The following is a 12,006-nucleotide window of genomic DNA, read 5'->3' as shown; positions in this document are numbered from 1 at the left end:
CGAATACATCAACCGCGTTGTGATAACGCTTCCACTGTCGGTCTACGAGGGTACGTGGACAACACTCTCCCCTCTCGTTGCTATGCATCACCATGATCTTGCGTGTGCATAAGATTTTTTTTTGAAATTACTACGTTCCCAACAGTGGTATCAGAGCCTGGTTTTATGCGTTGATAATATGCACGAGTAGAACACAAGTGAGTTGTGGGCGATATAAGTCATACTGCTTTCCAGCATGTCATACTTTGGTTCAGCGGTATTGTGAGATGAAGCGGCCCGGACCGACATTACGCGTACGCTTACGCGAGACTGGTTTCACCGTTGCGAGCACTCGTTGCTTAAAGGTGACCGGCGGGTGTCTGTCTCTCTCACTTTAGTTGAACCGAGTGTGGCTACGCCCGGTCCTTGCGAAGGTTAAAACAGCACCAACTTGACAAACTATCGTTGTGGTTTTGATGCGTAGGTAAGAACGGTTCTTGCTAAGCCCGTAGCAGCCACGTAAAACTTGCAACAACAAAGTAGAGGACGTCTAACTTGTTTTTGCAGGGCATGTTGTGATGTGATATGGTCAAGACATGATGTGATATAATTTGTTGTATGAGATGATCATGTTTTGTAACCGAGTTATCGGCAACTGGCAGGAGCCATATGGCTGTCGCTTTATTGTATGAGATGCAATCGCCATGTAATAATTTTACTTTATCACTAAGCGGTAGCGATAGTCGTAAAAGCAATAAGTTGGCAAGACGACAACGATACTACGATGGAGATCAAGGTGTCGAGCCGGTGACGATGGTGATCATGACGGTGCTTCAGAGATGGAGATCACAAGCACGGTGCTTCGGAGATGGAGATCACAAGCACAAGATGATGATGGCCATATCATATCACTTATATTGATTGCATGTGATGTTAATCTTTTATGCATCTTATCTTGCTTTGATTGATGGTAGCATTATAAGATGATCTCTCACTAAAATTTCAAGACAAAAGTGTTCTCCCTGAGTATGCACCGTTGCAAAAGTTATTCGTGCTGAGACACCACGTGATGATCGGGTGTGATAGGCTCTACGTTCAAATACAACGGGTGCAAAACAGTTGCACACGCGGAATACTCATGTTAAACTTGACGAGCCTAGCATATGTACAGATATGGCCTCGGAACACGGAGACCGAAAGGTCGAGCGTGAATCATATAGTAGATATGATCAACATAGTGATGTTCACCATTGAAACTACTCCATCTCACGTGATGATCGGACATGGTTTAGTTGATATGGATCACGCAATCACTTAGATGATTAGAGGGATGTCTATCTAAGTGGGAGTTCTTAAGTAATATGATTAATTGAACTTAAATTTATCATGAACTTAGTCCTGATAGTATTTTGCAAATTATGTTGGAGATCAATAGCTCGCGTTGTTTCTTCCTTGTGTTTATTTTTGATATGTTCCTAGAGAAAGATTATGTTGAAAGATGTTAGTAGCAAAGATGCGGATTGGATCCGTGATCTGAGGATTATCCTCATTGCTGCACAGAAGAATTATGTCCTTGATGCACCGCTAGGTGACAGACCTATTGCAGGAGCAGATGCAGACGTTATGAACGTTTGGCTAGCTCAATATGATGACTACTTGATAGTTTAGTGCACCATGCTTAACGGCTTAGAATCGGGACTTCAAAGACGTTTTGAACGTCATGGACCATATGAGATGTTCCAGGAGTTGAAGTTAATATTTCAAGCAAATACCCGAGTTGAGAGATATGAAGTCTCCAACAAGTTCTATAGCTAAAAGATGGAGGAGAATAGCTCAAGCAGTGAGCATGTGCTCAGATTGTCTGGGTACTACAATCGCTTGAATCAAGTGGGAGTTAATCTTCCAGATAAAATAGTGATTGACAGAATTCTCTAGTCACCATCACCAAGTTAGTAGAACTTCGTGATGAACTATAGTATGTAAGGGATGACGAAAGTAATTCCCGAGCTCTTCGCGATGCTGAAATCGACGAAGGTAGAAATCAAGAAAGAGCATCAAGTGTTGATGGTTAACAAGACCACTAGTTTCAAGAAAAGGGCAAAGGGATAGAAGGGGAACTTCAAAAAGAACGGCAAGAAAGTTGCTACTCAAGTGAAGAAGCCCAAGTCTGTACCTAAGCCTGAGACTAAGTGCTTCTACTGCAAAGGGACTGGTCACTGGAAGCGGAACTGCCCCAAGTATTTGGTGGATAAGAAGGATGGCAAAGTGAATAAAGGTATATTGGATATACATGTTATTGATGTGTACTTACTAGTGTTTATAGAAACCCCTCAGTATTTGATACTGGTTCAGTTGCTAAAGAGTAGTAACTCGAAACGGGAGTTGCATGAACATAAACTAGTTAAGGATGAAGTGACGATGTGTATTGGAAGTGGTTCCAAGATTGATATGATCATCATCGCACACTCCCTATACTTTCAGGATTAGTGTTGAACCTAAATAAGTGTTATTTGGTGTTTGCGTTGAGCATCAATATGATTTGATCATGTTTGTTGCAATACGGTTATTCATTTAAATTAGAGAATAATTGTTGTTTTGTTTACATGAATAAAACCTTCTATGGTCATACACCCAATAAAATGGTTTGTTGGATCTCGATCGTAGTGATACACATATTCATAATAATGAAGCCAAAAGATGCAAAGTTAATAATGATAGTGCAACTTATTTGTGGCACTGCCGTTTAGGTCATATTGGTGTAAAGCGCATGAAGAAACTCCATACTGATGGGATTTTGGAATCACTTGATTATGAATCACTTGATGCTTGCGAACCGTGCCTCATGGGCAAGATGACTAATACGCCGTTCTCCGGAACTATGGAGAGAGCAACAGATTTGTTGGAAATCATACATACAGATGTATGTGGTCCGATGAATATTGAGGCTCGTAGCAGGTATCATTAATTTCTGACCTTCACAGATGATTTGGGCAGATATAGGTATATCTACTTAATGAAACAGAAGTCTGAAACATTTGAAAAGTTCATATAATTTTAGAGTGAAGTGGAAAATCATCGTAACAAGAAAATAAAGTTTCTACGATCTGATCGTGGAGAAGAGTATTTGAGTTACGAGTTTGGCCTTCAGTAAAAACAATGTGAAATAGTTTCACTACTCACGCCACCTGGAACACCACAGTGTAATGGTGTGTCCGAACATCGTAACCGTACTTTATTAGATATGGTGCAATATATGATGTCTCTTACCGAACTACCACTATCGTTTTGGGGTTATGCATTAGAGACAGCTACATTCACGTTAAATAGGGCACCATCAAAATCCGTTGAGACGACGCCTTATGAATTGTGGTTTGGCAAGAAACCAAAGTTGTCGTTTCTTAAAGTTTGGGGCTGCGATGCTTATGTGAAAAAACTTCAACCTGATAAGCTCGAACCCAAATCGGAGAAATGTGTCTTCATAGGATACCCAAAGGAGACAGTTGGGTACACCTTCTATCACAGATCTGAAGGAAAAACTTTTGTTGCTAAACTCGGAATTTTTCTGGAGAAGGAGTTTCTCTCGAAAGAAGTGAGTGGGAGGAAAGTAGAACTTGATGAGGTAATTATACCTGCTCCCTAATTGGAAAGTAGTTCATCGCAGAAACCAGTTTCTGTGACGCCTATACCAATTAGTGAGGAAGTTAATGATGATGATCATGAAACTTCAGATCAAGTTATTACTAAACATCGTAGATCAACCAGAGTAAGATCCGCACCAGAGTGGTACGGTAATCCTGTTCTGGAGGTTATGTTACTAGACCATGATGAACCTACGAACTATGAAGAAGCGATGGTGAGCCCAGATTCCGCAAAATGGCTTGAGGCCATGAAATCTGAGATGAGATCCATGTATGAGAACAAAGTATGGACTTTGATTGACTTGCCCAATGATCGGCGAGCCATTGAAAATAAATGGATCTTCAAGAGGAAGACGGACGCTGATAGTAGTGTCACTATCTACAAAGCTAGAATTGTCGCAAACAGGTTTTCGACAAGTTCAAGGTGTTGACTACGATGAGAGTTTCTCACTCGTATCTATGCTTAAGTCTGTCTGAATCATGTTAGCAATTGCCGCATTTTATGAAATATGGCAAATGGATAAACAAAACTACATTCCTTAATGGATTTATTAAAGAAGAGTTGTATATGATGCAACCAGGAGGTTTTCTCAATCCTAAAAGTGCTAACAAAATATGCAAGCTCCAGCGATCCATCTATGGACTGGTGCAAGCATCTCGGAGTTGGAATATACACTTTGATAAGTTGATCAAAGGATGTAGTGTTATACAGACTTGCGGTGAAGCCTGTATTTACAAGAAAGTGAGTAGGAGCACTACAACATTTCTGATAAGTATATGTGAATGACATATTGTTGATCGGAAATAATGTAGAATTATTCTGCAAAGCATAAAGGAGTGTTTGAAAGGAGTTTTTCAAAAGAAAGACCTCGGTGAAGCTGCTTACATATTGAGCATCAAGATCTATAGAGATAGATCAAGACGCTTGATAAGTTTTTTCAATGAGTACATACCTTAACAAGATTTTGAAGTAGTTCAAAATAGAACAGTCAAAGAAAGAGTTCTTGCCTGTGTTACAAGGTGTGAAATTGAGTAAGACTCAAAGCCCGACCACGGCAGAAGATAGAAAGAGAATGAAAGTCATTCCCTATGCCTTGGCCATAGGTTCTATAAAGTATGTCATGCTGTGTACCAGATCTATTGTATACCCTACACTGATTTTGGCAAGGGAGTACAATAGTGATCTAGGAGTAGATCACTGGACAGCGGTCAAAATTATCCTTAGTGGAATAAGGACATGTTTCTCAATTATGGAAGTGACAAACGGTTCTTCGTAAAGGGTTACGTCGATGCAAGTTTTGACACTAATCTAGATGACTCTAAGTCTCGGTCTAGATACATATTGAAAGTGGGAGCAATTAGCTAGAGTAGCTCCGTGCAGAGCATTGTAGACATAGAAATTTGGATCTGAATGTGACAGGCCCGTTGACTAAAATTATCTCACAATCAAAACAAGATCACACCTTAGTACTCTTTGGGTGTTAATCACATAGCGATGTGAACTAGATTATTGACTCTAGTAAACCCTTTGAGTGTTGGTCACATAGAGATGTGAACTATGGGTGTTAATCACATGGTGTTGTGAATTATTGATGTTAAATCACATGGCGATGTGAACTAGATTATTGACTCTGGTGCAAGTGGGAGACTGAAGGAAATATGCCCTAGAGGCAATAATAAAAGTATTATATATTTCCTTATATCATGATAAATGTTTATTATTCATGCTAGAATTGTATTAACCGGAAATATAATACATGTGTGAATACATAGACAAACAGAGTGTCACTAGTATGCCTCTACTTAACTAGCTCGTTAATCAAAGACGGTTATGTTTCCTAGCCATAGACATGAGTTGTCATTTGATTAACGGGATCACCTCATTAGGAGAATGACGTGATTGACTTGACCCATTCAGTTAGCTTAGCACCCGATCGTTTAGTATGTTGCTATTGCTTTCTTCATGACTTATACATGTTCCTATGACTATGAGATTATGCAACTCCCGTTTACCGGAGGAACACTTTGTGTGCTACCAAACGTCACAACATAAATGGGTGATTATAAAGGTGCTCTACAGGTGTCTCCAAAGGTACTTGTTGGGTTGGCGTATTTCGAGATTAGGATTTGTCACTCCGATTGTCGGAGAGGTATCTCTGGGCCCACTCGGTAATACACATCACTATAAGCCTTGCAAGCATTGTGACTAATGAGTTAGTTGCGGGATGATGTATTACGGAACGAGTAAAGAGACTTGCCGGTAACGAGATTGAACTAGGTATCGAGATACCGACGATCGAATCTCGGGCAAGTAACATACCGATTTCAAAGGGAACAACATATGTTGTTATGCGGTCTGACCGATAAAGATCTTCATAGAATATGTGGGAGCCAATATGGGCATCCAGGTCCCGCTATTGGTTATTGACTGGAGAGGTGTCTCGGTCATGTCTACATAGTTCTCGAACCCGTAGGGTTGGCACGCTTAACGTTACGATGACAGTTTTATTGAGTTTTGATGTACCGAAGGAGTTCGGTGTCCCGGATGAGATCGGGGACATGACGAGGAGTCTCGAAATGGCCGAGATGTAAAGATCGATATATTGGATGACTATATTCGGACTTCGAAAAGGTTTCGAGTGATTCGGGTATTTTTCGGAGTACCGGAGAGTTACGGGAATTCGTATCGGGCCTTAATGGGCCATACGGGAAAGGAGAGAAAGGCCTCAAAAGGTGGCAGAGCCCCTCCCCATGGTGTGGTCCGAATTGGACTAGGGAAGGGGGCCGCCCCCTTCCTTCTTTCTCCTTCTCCCTTCCCTTCTCCTATTCCAACAAGGAAAGGAGGAGTCCTACTCCCGGTGGGAGTAGGACTCCCCCTCCTGGCGCGCCTCTCCTCCCTAGGCCGGCGGCCTCCCCCTTGCTCCTTTATATACGGGGGCAGGGGGGCACCCCAGAGGCACAACAATTGATCCTTGAGATCTCTTAGCCGTGTGCGGTGCCCCCCTCCATCATATTACACCTCGATAATACCGTTGCGGATCTTAGGCGAAGCCCTGCGTCGATGGAACATCATCATCGTCACCACGCCGTCATGCTGACGAAACTCTCCCTCAACACTCGGCTGGATCGGAGTTCGAGGGACGTCATCGAGCTGAACGTGTGTAGAACTCGGAGGTGCCGTGCGTTCGGTACTTGATCGGTCGGATCGTGAAGACGTACGACTACATCAACCGCGTTGTGATAACGCTTCCGCTGTCGGTCTACGAGGGTACGTGGACAACAATCTCCCCTCTCGTTGCTATGCATCACCATGATCTTGCGTGTGCGTAGGATTTTTTTTTTTGAAATTACTACGTTCCCCAACACCCTCCTCCTAGGCCGGCCGCCTCCCCCCTTGCTCCTTTATATACGGCGGCAGGGGGCACCCCATAGAAACAATAATTGATCTATTGATCTCTTAGCCGTGTGCGGTGTCCCCCTCCACCATATTACACCTCGATAATATCGTAGCGGTGCTTAGGCGAAGCCCTGTGTCGGTAGAACATCATCATCGTCACCACGCCGTCGTGCTGACAAAACTCTCCCTCAACACTCGGCTGGATCGGAGTTCGAGGGGCGTCATCGAGCTGAACGTGTGCTGAACTCGGAGGTGCCGTACGTTCGGTACTTGATCGGTCGAATCGTGAAGACATACGACTACATCAACCGCTTTGTGTTAACGCTTCCGCTATCGGTCTACGAGGGTACGTAGACAACACTCTCCCCTCTCGTTGCTATGCTTCACCATGATCTTGCGTGTTCGTAGGAATTTTTTTGAAATTACTACGTTCCCCAACATTTATAAGGTATGAAGATGGTAACTCTCAGTTGCGCATGTCTTGATCACATATTTGAAAACTTAAGTTGACGCTGCCAACACATGTTGCTGTGATAGGGAATGCTTGGCAATGGCACAATTGCTGTGAAGAAGCTTATCGAAATGGTTGATATTGGTGAGAAGAAATTCAGCGAAGAGGTTCGTTGTCTGATGAAGGCAAAGCACAAAAATATAGTGCGGTTCCTGAGATATTGCTGTGATACACAAGGGCAAATGCTAGACTACGAGGGGAAACTTGTCTTGGCAGAAGTACGACAAAGGTTACTCTGCTTTGAATATCTACCTAAAGGGAGCCTTGATAAGCAAATCACCGGTAGGATCATTTTTTTTGCGGGTGGAAGCATCAATATATTTGACGTTCAATGGTTAAGGACTTCAAGTATCTCAAACACTAAACCAACTTTCTCCGCTGTCATTTTGTAGATGCATCTTGTGGACTTGAATGGAGAAAGCGCTATCAAATTATCAACTGAATTTGTGACGGTTTATATTATCTTCACCAAAAACACATCGTTCACCTGGATCTTAAACCAGCAAACATATTGCTAGATGTTAATATGGTGCCTAAAATTTCTGGTTTTGGTCTTTCGAGGTGCTTTGATGAAAAACAAAGTCATGCTATTGCTTCAAAACTGATTGGAACTATGTAAGATTGCTATGAAAATTGAAATCACTTCTCTTATGTATGAAGTAATTCATGTTGATCCCTTTCCCATTAATCAGTCAGATTATATAAATATTCATGCAGGGGATATGTGGCACCAGAATTCTATGCGCGCAGGCACATCACATTCAAGTTAGACATATATAGTCTTGGCATGATAATCATAGAGATACTAACAGGAGAGAAGGGATATGCTGATATTGATAATGTAAGATGAGTCCGTACCAACATGAAGGCTTTATTTCAAGATTACTGAGTTACATTACTTTGCATAATACCATTCTTCTACTCCCTACGTTCCTAAATATAAGACCTTTTAGAGATTCCACTATGGACTACATACGAATGTATATAGACATACTTTAGAGTGTAGATTCACTCATTTTGTTCCATATGTAGTCTACAGTGAAATCTCTAAAAGGTCTTATATTTAGGAACGGAGGGAGTATTTTCTTATCTGAGAGGTGCCATTCTTCTATTTAGGCGTAGCTTAATATCATTCTTTGATCACATAGTAATGCAAATTGTAGATTAGGTGAAAAACGATCAAACTTCTTTTCTGCAGGTATCAAGATAATCTTAAAATTTCTAGATACGTAGGAATAGTGACGCCGGTTGTCACAATGCACACATGTTACAATCTGGCTGACAAATATTTGAGTTGTAACATTTTACCATAGTACGGCGTGTTAAATTAACCTTACGTGTTCACTATTATAAGATGTTCTAACTTTTTTCTGATTCGGATGTATATAGACGCATTTTAGTGTGTTTGTTCACTCATTTTAGTCCATATGTAGTCCATATTGAAATGTCCAAAACATCTTATATTTGTGAATGGAGGGTGTACAAATTAAGTGATATATACTCCCTCCGTCTCAAAATTTTTGTCTTAGATTCGTCTAAATACAAATGTATCTAATACCAAAACGTGACTTGATACATCCGTATATAGACAAATCTAATAAAAGAATTTTCAGACGGAGGGAATAGTTACGTAGTGGGACGCTATACGTACCATTTCCAATATGAATGCTCCTCCATTGCCAGTTCGAGTTGTTCATTTTAGCTAAGCTCACTGTGTTTGGTTGTAGCTTGCTATGCGACTATTAATCTTTGCCAAAAAGGCTTTCGCCCCGCTTTATATATCAAGCAAAGATCCACATCATCCAATACAAACGCACGCCAACACCACACACACCCAAGGCAGGATACAAAAGCGCCGAGCGCAACAACACCATCCCTAGCACACTACCACGAAGAGATAAAGCCGCATATAACGAAACGTGGACTCCAAGGCGGTGCCTTCGGGAAGGATACGACACCGGAGCGCCGCCACCACCTGATCCGAGGATCAGAGTTTCCCCCGGAGCCGCACGACGGGCGGTGAGAGCCGCGACGACGCCTTCAAGAAGGGAACGAGTTTCGCCGTCGCCGGTCTGTCCGAAGAAAGAGCAGGTTTTCACCCCGGCCAACACTCACTGCCGCCGAACGCTACACCCCGGCAACCACGCCGCCCACACGGCCATGGTCACCGGGCAGCGCCAAGACACGGGCTTTGCCCAAGAGCACCGTGCACCGCCACCAGGGCCGTCGCCCAGGCATCCAAGACCTAGACACCACCGCACCCGAGACCCGCCGCTACCCCAACCAAAGAGACGAGCAAAAAAGGATCCGCCTATGCACCCCTGGCCCACCCCCGGCATCGAGACCCAACAGGTCGACCAACACTGGCATCCATCGACCCATCCTGCAGCCCGGAGCGTGAGACGAGATCGGTCCTGCAGCACCGTGGGGCGGGGACGAGGTCAGTCCTGCTGCACCGTGCGCGAGACGAGCTCGATCCGACGGCACTGTGCGCGAGACGAGCTCGGTCCTGCTGCACCGGGCGCGAGACGAGCGATGAACCGTAGCTGGGAAAGGGCCAGCCCTTTGAAGGGAGAAGCGACCGAGCGCCGAGGAGATGGAGTGAAGGCCGAAACGGTCCGATCGCAGACAAGCCGACGCCGGAGAAGCTAGCCGCCGCCGCAAGCAGATCCGCCAAGCCACCATGGAACCGCCACGACACCGGGAGTCCATCACCGCCGGACCTCCACACGTCGCCGCCCACGGCCGGAGCAACGGCCACGCCCGGCCGCTGCCCTACCCGCGTCGCCCGGCGAGCTCATAGCGCCGGAGTCGCCGGGCACGCACCACCGCCACCCCGCGCCGCTGGCAGACCCCCACCACCAGATCCGGCTGGATCCAGCAGGGGCCGACCGCGCGCCACCTCCCGAGATGGGAGCGCCGCAACCACCCCGCCACGCACGAGACCCAGGGCACCGGCGCGCCGCCACCAGCCGGCTGCCCCGCGAGCCCGCCGCCGAGCTGCTGAACCCCGCGAAGTCCAGCACCGCAGCTCGAGGAGGCCGCCCCGCGCCGGCCCCACGAGCAGGGGGGAGAGGGGCCCCGCCGCCGCCGCGCCCACCGGGCTTTCCCCGACGGAGCTCACCGGCGACGGCGGGGGGGGAGGGGAGGAAGGAGGGACCGAGGCGCAGCAGGAGCGGTTCCCCACCGGCGCGCGCGGGCGCGCCGCGGGGGGGGTGGGGAGGAGAGGGGGAGGGTGAGGGGTGGGGGAGCGGGGAGAGCCTGGAGGTGCTCGCCCGGCGGCCGACGGCGGCGGAGGCAGGTGAGGAGGCCGGCGGCGGCGGGAGGGGACTTCTCTGTAGTGTCCGGTGATCGACTATTAACTTTTGTAATGGCCTGTTGCTTCGGGGGTGGCATAAGCGTTTTGCAATTATTTTAGGACTCCTCTTTTTTTTAACGCTTTCTTTGGATTTTGGCACTCTGCTTTACATGAAGATACACAGATCTTCCATGTGTTCCTTAAAAGATATGTTGGTCCTTTTCATAAGACGTGATGGCAATTTCGCAGGTACTTGAGAAGTGGAAAAGTAGGTTGGATCAATCACAGGCAGACACACAACTGGTACAAGTACAAGTATGTGCTGAGATAGCAATAGAGTGCACCGACTTTAACCCAGCAAAAAGACCAGATACACTGCATATAATGGATAGACTTGGTGCAACAAAAACTGCAGATGAGTCTGCTACTGAAACTGGGGCAAAAATCCAGGTAATTAAGCTTAGACAAAAATCCAGTTAGTTAGCTACCATGTGCCAAGTGTGTTCGTAGGTAGGTGTTTTGGTTGTTGTGGTGAAATTATTTTTTAAAAATAAAATAAAAATTGGGTTGTTGTGTTGCCGATTTGTACTGCAGGATGTTGTATTCTTTGAAGGGTTTAATTTTGTCCTACTGTCGCTTTCTCAAATTTTGGAGGATCAAACTTCTTATGTTTGGGGATATCGCATTTTTTCCAAGGTGTCATTTCCACGACAACCTTTTATGAGCTGCAGGTTTGCACTTTCTTGAGGGAGTTTAATTAAAAATCATCTATTAACTTTGATTTTGGTATAAATAATCTCAAACTTATTTAGGTTTCCAAGAGATGATGACAGTGATACATGTTCGATCAATTCCATGTACTTACAAATACTATTTTCTTGCAGTTGACAGTTGAGCCCCCTTGTCCCACAATTGATCCCAAGAATACGACGGTTGATACATTGAAGAAATCGACAAAAGAACCGTACAAGATGGCATATCCAAACCCATGTTTCAGCTCCACGCCAGACAATGTCTCTAATATGCAGCAAGTTATTGACAGAAGAGAAACAGCATCAGATGTGGAAGAAGCACTGATCGTTGGGAGAACTGAAGAAAAACAGAAAATAGTGGCTACTTTATCTGGGAGTATAACACCAGAGTTTACTGTCCTTCCAATATATGGCTTTGGAGGTATTGGCAA

This window comes from Triticum aestivum, chromosome 5D, assembly GCF_018294505.1.
Source record: "Triticum aestivum cultivar Chinese Spring chromosome 5D, IWGSC CS RefSeq v2.1, whole genome shotgun sequence".
Lineage (NCBI taxonomy): Eukaryota > Viridiplantae > Streptophyta > Magnoliopsida > Poales > Poaceae > Triticum > Triticum aestivum.
This window is presented reverse-complemented; position numbering follows the sequence as displayed.